At 34.4% G+C, this 10,253-nt stretch overlaps 1 pseudogene; it reads right to left on the reverse strand.

Annotated features, from left to right (window-relative positions):
- The window catches only part of LOC149528167 (DNA (cytosine-5)-methyltransferase DRM2 pseudogene), a 78,901-nt pseudogene extending 70,679 nt beyond the window's left edge, over positions 1-8,222 (reverse strand).
- Between the last annotated feature and the right edge of the window lie 2,031 nt (positions 8,223-10,253).

Genomic DNA, 10,253 nt, shown 5'->3' on the forward strand with positions numbered 1-10,253 from the left:
TGATCCTTGTCCTCTTCCCCTTCCTCTTTAATCCCTATGATTCTAATCATGGAAATGGTTGAAATTGTTTCCCCTATAATTCTAACTACTACTATTGGCCTCAGCTTTCTTCTTATGATCTTTATTTTGATCTCCATAAGATCATTTGCTAGGTCTTCCACCATGCCCTCTTTTGCATTATTGACTCTCAAACTTCTTGTTCAATGTTTCCTCTAATCTTAGGGAAGACTAGTATACTTCTTTAATATTTTTCATTCCAACCAAAATCAACTCCTCCTAAATACTTGTCCTCAATCCGTCAAGGTAATGGGAAACTTTCTCCTTGTTAGCTTCTACATGGCATTTTCTGATGAGGACTCAGTTGAACTCTTTTGTATACTCCTAAACAAATCTTCATGCCTTCTTCAAACCTTGCATTTTCTTCATCAGATCAAGCTCATAATCAATAGGAATGAGTTTCCACTTAAATGTATCCACCATTTGATCCCATCTTGTGATTTTATCCTTTCTTTTTCTATTCCTCTCCAATTAGATCTCCTCCCACCAAATCTTTGCATGACCCTTTAGTTTGGCCTTCGCAAACTTGACCCTATCAGGATCCTTAATATCTTCATACTCAAAATATTCTTCTAGTTTATTGATCTAATTGATTAATTCCTTCAGGATAAGATTTCCTGAAATGTGGAAACTTCAAACTTAGATCTTTTCCCAATCTTGGAAATGGCCCTAAAAAGAATTTCTTCCTCTTGGTTTAGAACTTAACCTTCTTCTTCCTACTCAAAATTTCCTTCTACTTCTCTTTTATCCTCACTCTCATCTTTTACAACCAGATTCATCCTCAATAAATCTCTTCTTGCAATGCTTTTGCTTGTTTGTGGAGGGCTCTAAAACCCTCAAGTGTCACACCTCTGGCTCTTCTACCACATTCACTTTGTGGAGACATCACTTATCATTGAAACTCTAAACTATGGCCCTGGTACAAATAACCTCACAGTCGACGATCTATCTCTACACTCAGGAAATTCTGCTCGGATACCATCTGACAAAGTGTACTCCCTTAATACCACAAACACACAACAAAAATAGAGAAACAACAAAATCTTGCATGAACAAAATTGGGCTTTTATTATCTCCAAAAATATTGAATTATAGACTTTTTTAGAAATAAAATATGCAGAGCCACATGGGAACTTTATTTACAATATTTTTCAAGATAAAGCCATGAACCACCACATAGAACTGCTCAACAACACTATGAGCCTTCATTATATATGCAATTTTGTACCACTCGGCAAGGTTCTAGACATTTAGCCCTAACCCTTGAGGTCGAATGATCCCCAAATAATTATTATTTTCATATTTATTACATAAAATTGGCTCAAAATAATTACAAATTATAATTTTAGGTATCCCAACTTCCAAAGGCCATAAATTTTGCAAATTAACTATGATTGGAAACTATAATTACTTTTAAGAAATAATAACTACTAAGCTAGAATGCCTTGATCACATAAGTGCCATTACCTAGGGTTCAATCTCGTTGCAGAGTCTTTTAGGTCTTCAAAATTGAGCTCAAAGATTATGTACCCAAAAACCTCAATAACTTCTACAATACATATGGTATGACAATAAAGTTGCACTAGAAGGTTGATAAGACTAACATGAACCTCCACTTGTGAAATTAGAATATTTTGAGCTTGTATGACCCACTTAATAAAAATAATAATTTTCCACAAATAGTAACTATGCACTGATATAACCCTTATTGAATATAGACAAAAACAAAAATATTTTTGGGTGCTGCAAGATTGTCATACATCCAAGATGCTCCTGCATCATGCACTCACATCCAAAAGCGTTGCATGGATGACTCAAAATAGTGATAGTAAGTTTTTGAAGGTTTGGTATTGCAACATTTTACTCCATCTATCTAAAATGAGAAAAAGTAAAAAATTTAATCTTATTTCCAACTTTAAGGAAATATTAGCAAATCAAAATGCATAACCACAAACTTTGGAATATTAAGTTTAACATATATTACTACCTAACTACACTTTTTTCTAAGCATCTGTGCACATCTTGCTTGCAAAAAATCACCCCTTATTCATTATTAAATGCATCTATCTCTTGCACTCTATATGTGTTAGTCATCTTTTACATTATTATATTTAGGTTATCATCAACTTTCAAGTTATCAAATAGACAAAATGACGAAGTGAGAAAATATGTTGTTGCATAGATGGGCTTGTGAAGTTAGTTTTGTCATCTCATTTCAATCATCTCCCAAATGAGGTCATACTTATCCTCAACGCCTTCATAGCTAGATCTAATGGCCTCCTTGACCATATCCATGCTCTTGTATATGTAGCCCATAGGGGCTTCTCTATCAACAACTCATAGGAGACCTACAAAGGGCTTTGTGACTTGTATATTATGTTAAGAAAATAATATTAAAATCAAAAGTGTAGATTGAAAAAAAATAAAAAGAGAAATTAAGAAGTTGCAAAAATAACAAAAATATATTTACCTACATGATCTTTGCACAAGGGGTTCAAAACCTGGCTCATAAAAAATACAATATACCACATTCATCCATGTAGTTGTCGTAGCATAGGATTAGGTAGTCCACTTCTCGCCAACAAACACGTGTCTTAAAGTTAACTTTGATTTCAACAAGGAGTTTAGTGTGAAAAATCAAGGCAAATCTCATGGTAATAGGACATGCAACTTCTTTGGCCTTGTGGATTGTCTCATCATGCTAAAGACCAATGCATGACTGTAGATAAACATACAAATGTTCTTGACCTTATTAATACAGGATTTGTGACCCATTCGAGTTTGTCAATGTCTTCTAATATGAGGTCGAGATAATGGGTCGCACATGGAGACCAATTTTTTTTTGAGTTCATCTCCATCAAAACTTTACCTGCAATACTTTCTAATTAATTAAAAATTTAGAGGTGTTAAGAAAATATTACATAAATTCATAGATGCATCTCCATCAAAAAGTTAAAATTTTACCCGTAGCAACATAATTTGTTACATTATTCATCACCATTTGCATGACGTTTTCTTCTCTTGTCTTATGTATTACTTTCTCAATGACCTCACATTAATATGTAGCTTTCCTCACATGTGAGGAAGCATTGACAGACTTCAAGATCATGTTGGATCCTGAAAATAAATATTTTTTTAATCAATTACCATTAATCAATCAACAAATCAAAATATAAATTAAATTATTTAATGCATTTAGAGGAGTGGAATAATCAATCACCTCTGTGAAAAACAAAAAATAAATAGGAATGTCTTATTCCTCCTATTCATTCAACCATATGTCATAATGGTGCAACCCTTTTGACTACAAGACTCTATGTGGTCCTTTATCTCAACTTCCATTTCATTGACAATTTCAACAATGTTGGAGCGAGGGAGGTGGGGGAAAGGAGGGGTGCACTTAGTTGAGCATTAGTAGGGGACAATTTGTTATGACATCTACCATGCCTTGCCAATAAGGATACCTATCACAAATAGTTTGTGATTATTCTTCAGACAAAGAAAAGTTCATCTTCAAACTATAAATTTTAATTTTAAATGTAAAGCAATCAAATCAAAAAGAATTACAAAGTTGCAACAAATGAAATGTTGCACAAGTACCTAAGCTTGCAAATTTGTTTTAATGTGGCACCATGGACCTCCTTATTCCAACACATGTTCTCAAGTGAAGGTTGTGCACCAAGTGTAGTGTGTGACGCAAAATAACTCTTTAGCTTTGATTTCTGAACTCTGTGGCCAAGGGTAATATTGCCACTAGAAGGAGCAACAATCCAAGCACTAGCACTGGGTTGAAAGAGGGACATGGAAGAACCCTCTCCAATACAACCTGCAAATGTAGATGTAATTGTTGTTAATTTTTTGCCTAGAAATAAAGAGAAACAACAATAAACAAAAGTAGAATAAAAATAGACACATTAAGACAACTTATCATAGGAAAACCCTTAAACTTAAAGGGAAAAATTCAGCTATGCCAAAAAAGCATATATTTAATTAAAATAACAAATATTCAAGTACACACACACACACACACACACACACACACACACACACACACACAGAGCCTTCATATCATAACCAAGTCTCTTCAATTTTTGAATGCATGTCTCTTCATATTTCCAAATGCATGTCTCTTTGCATGACACAAGTCTCTTTATATAATAAAATGTTACATATTTAGAGCAAAACACGTAGCACACCTTGTATGACATATCGTGCTTACTTGGAAATTTCATCGTAAATCTCTTCTTTAGCTACTAATGGAATACATAGGAAAATTTTCAATTTCAACATATAGCAATATCAGAGGTAAAAATCTTTGTCGCAACTATAATCTTCAACACTCCCTCTTAACAAGAGAGAAATATTTAGTATGACATGTACACATAGTTGCAACCAAAGATCTCAATAACAATTTATCATCACAAATTTACTCAGTGTTATCTCAACATAACATTATTCACCATGTCTACTTCATAAAAGTATAAGAGTATATTATGAAGTCACACATATGACTTCCACCATACCTACTCGTAGAGGTTGGATCCACCATACCTATTTGCAAAGGGTAAAACAAGGGCTCTCACCTCAAACTTCTCCTAGAGAAGAGTGCATTTCCCCCATGCCTACTCATAGAGGGTGGTCCACCATACCTACTCACAAAGGGTCGTCGAACAAGGTATTACACCTCAAACTTCTCTTGGAAAGAAGAACTCACTAACAACATGTATAAGAATGGCTGAAATTCTCTTCCAACATAAACTCCCTCTCAGTAGGGGAAAGATTCTCACTATTTTGATTATCATTATAAAAACATTGAGTTCAAGTTGACCAAACATTAAGCTTTAGTAGTCACCCAACCACACAATCTTGCAGATAGTCAAACATTCTCCCTCTATTGTGCAAACTCCCTCTCAAGTTGAATAGTCTACCTCTGAATATCATTTCTTCCTCTTTAATGAATATATGTATCATCAATTCAGTCCCAAGTAGCATCCCCATGTTGACTTTGCACATGATCTCTCATCATCAAATTGCTTCTTGATGTCCTACAACCAAGAGAGATTAATAGTGATGGAGAGAAATATAGATATCAATGCTGAAAGCATACACTATTCCCAATGATATAATAAAAATCCATGATATATTCAAAGATATAATCACTGAATACTTATCTTTATGGTCTACATAATGATCTCTTAATAATATGGAACAATAAGCATAGACCAACATTAATATGATGAACATAGCACTTGCTAAACTATAAGCAACCATAACAATAAATGATATGACCTAACTACATGCTTGAAGGCTCCATGATTTGATTTTATATGCCAATCTTACCTCTCGTAGATTCCAAACTTTAGTGTTGGTAAAATCTTGAAGTCAATTACAAGATTGTCACTTATGAGTGAATCCTTGAGTCAATTACAAGATTGTCACTTATGAGTGAATCAATCAGTAAGCCTGATGACAATTTATCAAACGATCTAAAATGTAACCTCTATGATTCTCAAACTTATTACAATACTTTATCAAAAAACAACTCAGAATAACGACATATATAAAATAATCGTGAAAACAATTTTTTTCCATCAAATAAAAGGCCTAACAACTCAATCATTGGTAGATGAATGATCTCATACAACTATTAGAAGTAAAGAGACCTCTATGGTAATAAGAGAATGAACAAATGCCGCCAATAAATAAAAGCTCATTAAGGATATGATAAATGTCGATAGTTTGATTAATGCATGCTCACGATGCCAAATCACTTGACACGGAGCCAAGAGATATTCAAAATGAAAAACACAAAAGATAGAGGTGGTCACATGATATGAAAATAAGAGGAATTCTCCATCTCGAGCCCAAGAAGCCATTAAAGAAGAATTTGCTTCTGATTGAGTAAAAGAATACAAACTCATATACAGAAGGAAGCGGCTACAAGCATAGTAGCTACAATAGAGCATTTCGAACAAGTCAACCATAGGTATATAGATCTACATCACAGCTACTAGCTTCAACACTCCCTCATTCATTATTATCAAACCTACTCTGATACCATGTTAATATTTTTCCCTAAAATAAAGATAAACAACAATAAACAAAAGTAAAATAAGGATAGACACATAAAGACACAATAACTATCCTGGAAAACCCTTCAACTTGAATGAAAAAACCTAGCCAAAAAATGTTCAAGTACAATGATTTCCACTTAATACAATGTGTGTGCACGCGCATGTATATATATATAGAATGGAGAGACTCTTAATATCCTCATAAAAAGTCTACAATTTCTAAATTTGAGTCTCTGAATATTTCTAAATGCATAACTTTTCACATGATGCAAGTCTCTTTGCACAATATGTTAGATATTTAGAGCAAGACACCTAGCGAATCTTGGATGTCATGTCGTGCTCATTTAGAAATATCATCATAAAACTCGTCTTTAGTTGTTACTACAATTTAGGGGCATTTTCTTAATTTCAACATATAGCAATATCAAAGGTAAAGATCTCTATCATAGCTATAATCTTCAGCAGTTGTGGTTGTAGATAAATGGGAGCCGATAGCATTTATCTCTTCTCGTTGCCTTTTTAAAGTTTCCTTATATTTTACATGTTTTTCTAACCATGCATAACAGAAAGAAATTGTCTGAAGAGTTGCTAACAAACAAGGGTCAACATCATTACCAAGTATGTTGACAATATGTTGATGCCACCATGATAAATTTCTTTACAAAGCATGCATTTTGCTTGTTTGTTTTGTCTACTAGGAACTCTTCAATATATTTCCAAAAATTTTGAGGCATTCGAAAGGATCAATGTTTTCAAATCATGAAAGTTGTTGCAATAAGACAAAATTACACACAAAAATACAAATTATATTTTAAAAACTATCAATAGACCGAACATTTATTTTAGAAAAGTTGTAAATACTTGTTTACATTTTTTTCTTAAAAAATATCAAGGGCTTGCTATTGTTCTACTTTTCTCATTGAAGTATGCAATTTATATTTTAATAAAAAATATTTGAGATTTCAAAAGTTAAAAAACCAAAAGATTGAAAATCTCTATGTCTACAAACGAACCAACAAAATCTACAAAATTTAACACTTATCTCTTCTAAATTAGTTGAGAGATCTTGTTATGGACTTCGTGATGTCTATTCTCTATGATGGTCTTCTTCCCTACTAATTGCACATTAGAATATGTAAATCAAATTAAGGAAAAATATTATGTTTTGTATTGTTTTTTAAGTGGGTAGCTCATGACTACCGTAATCTTGGTCATGCCCATGAACCCCGCATGGTCATAGCCCATGAACCCTGAGTCGTGCAGCCCGCGGTGAGTTATGGATCACTAGTTTTTGTTTTTGAACATCAAGTTGAAAAGATTTTGGTCGTCTTGGTAGAAATTTTGCAAAATGAAAGAGAGTTTCAGCTACAGACTCATTTCACATAAGCATTCTAAAGATAAGAGGGCATCTTTCCATATGCTTTTGTGGTAAAAAGGGGCATTCTTTTATGCATTTGTGATCAAAAGACCTATAGATTATCTTCTATAAGATTGTTAGAATGATGACCATTAAAAGAGAGCAAGATAAAATATTGTAATGTTTCTTTAGTGATCTTAATTAGTTTAGGTAGTTTCTATTTTCATCTTATGTTTAAATTTGTTTCTTTTAGAAACATCGTGATAGAATTGCCTATATAACATTGCCTTTGTTTTCATTGTTGAATATACAATTATCATTACCAATAAAATCTTCTGAACAAATTGTTACATAAATTGTAATGCCCTGCCCGAAGATCCTTGGAAAAAGGATTCAATTCAAGCCAAAATATTTATTTTTACAAGTATGAATGCACATGACAACATCATACAGGGATCACAAATATCGCAACGGAAGATTCACCAACAATTCGAGCAACTAACGAATCTCCAAACGCCACTACTGAACAAAACGACTGACAATGAGAGATGTATAACTGAATTCAAAATGCCACACCAAAAGATTGAAGAACACCTAAGAGGGTAACCAAAACACTTCTCTAAAAGTTCAAATCTTACCAAAAAGTGTCTGTTGTCCGCTCGGACAGGTTTTCGCAAAAGCCAGGCGATACTTAAAATCAGCACTGGGCAATACTTTATAGTATCGCGCGACATTTCACAAAAGGAGGGCAACACTTTTAGAGATTGAAAGACTTCTCTTAAGGGCGTGCGATACTTTACAAGTGTCGTACGATATTTCTTCAATGGGGGTGCAATACTGAAAATTATCACACAACAAAACTCCAATGGGCGTGTGACACGATGTTGTATCGCCCCATGCCAACACATGGTTGCCCAAGAACAGAAAGAAAACTCCTAAGAACAATAGGAAGAAATTGAGTTCAGAGCCTCCACACTGGGGAGTACCGGATCCACATAAATCAAGGAACGAACACTCAAGTGCATAAAACAACAAAATGCCATGAAACAAGAAAGAGGAACATATATCCATCTAAGCCATAGCAACAAAAGAACGTACTGAAAGCAACACTACAGTGAACAAAAATAACATCACAATAACTGAAAACATCACAATGTGCAAAACAACCAAACTAAGTACATGATTCCTCCTAACCATCAATAGCATCATAAGAACAGCGTGGATCCTAGTCATCCCCTGCACGTAACATCTCAAGTCACCAATCAAATTGTCGGTACTATCGTAATAGGGACATCACTACTAAAACATGCTATAACAAAAGCATAAGTAAATCTAACATGATATAAGTAAAGCATAAGATAATCCTATAAGTAGATAACATCACATATCACATGCTAATCATCATAATAAGGAAATGTGTCAAATCTGTTAGGATTAAACCTCAGAGAAATAACAATTACATGCAAATATAAACAATATTAGAAAATAATAGATCACAGAAAAAAAACACAAGACATCAAGATTTAGCATGGTTCACCCAATCCATGGGCTACGTCCATCAAACAACAAGTCCAATATTATTACAATTCAGTGATTACAATTTGATTACAATCCATAATCCCTTATAGCTCAATACCGCACAAGCTAATTTTCACATCACCATATAAAACAACCCTAATCCTAAGCCCTTTTATACAAGTATTAAACTGCTTTAGGGTTACAACATGTCGGTCATAAATTGGCAAATATTAGCCCAAACTTTAGTGGCGAATCGGCGAATAGTACCAAAAAAATTTATGGAGTATGTACAGTACTTCCCTGATTAGTCACCACAAACTAACAAAATTTAACATCATCTAAACATGATATCCAAGCGTTCCAATGAAAGCATAAATCACAAGAAAGTATACTTTGGAACCTGAAGCATCAAGTGAAAACATCTAGCAACGGTCGCACTAGGACAAAACATTGTATTTATACATCGATCCCTAATAGTGGTATGAGTAGCTACGCCTCCCAACCACATGGCACCTGTAGGTCCACACCTATTGTGCTAATGGAGATAATGATTCAACCACAACATCCATGGCTAACACTCATGCCAGAGAGTATGATTGTTGTAACCAAGAACCTAAGACAATGCAAGTGGTACAGGTCCTGATTAGACACTCATAAGGCTACTAAGTATGGGTTGAAATCATGGAGAATCGCTTGGCATGGACAAGCCCAAGCTCGAATCGTGCGAATACAACATCCCTCAACGGAAAGGCTCTCACACATACATTTTATTATCTTAAGTTTTATTACCACTCACACATTTTATTTAATTATCACTTATTTCAAACTTCCTCACCTCCGCAAACCCTTTGGGCACAATGATCACTAGGCTGCGGGATAGAAGCCCCCTCCATATGCTACCCTACTTTTCCCATGCTCATCCTACGACAAGTGCCCATGGGCATGCATACTCCCATCTCAACCCCAATGATCATAACTTCTAGAAGTACCACAGAAAGTTGAGACCCGAAGACCTCTGACAAAGATACGTGCACGTACTCGTGTGTGGCACACCACCATCACGAAGATCATAACACAAGGACTAGATGAGAACACAATGCAAAAGATCACTCAACCGAAAACAACTTGAGAGGACGAATTCTACATGAATCTCAAAGAACAATAAAACTATAAATCTTGAAATCACTCAACCGGCCTGAATTCGGGAGTATGAATTCTACACGAATCCTAATGTCCACAAAACAAGA

Source organism: Cupressus sempervirens, chromosome 11 (assembly GCF_028749045.1).
Source record: "Cupressus sempervirens isolate cs-2001-9-10 chromosome 11, ASM2874904v1, whole genome shotgun sequence".
In the NCBI taxonomy this organism is placed as follows: Eukaryota; Viridiplantae; Streptophyta; class Pinopsida; order Cupressales; family Cupressaceae; genus Cupressus; species Cupressus sempervirens.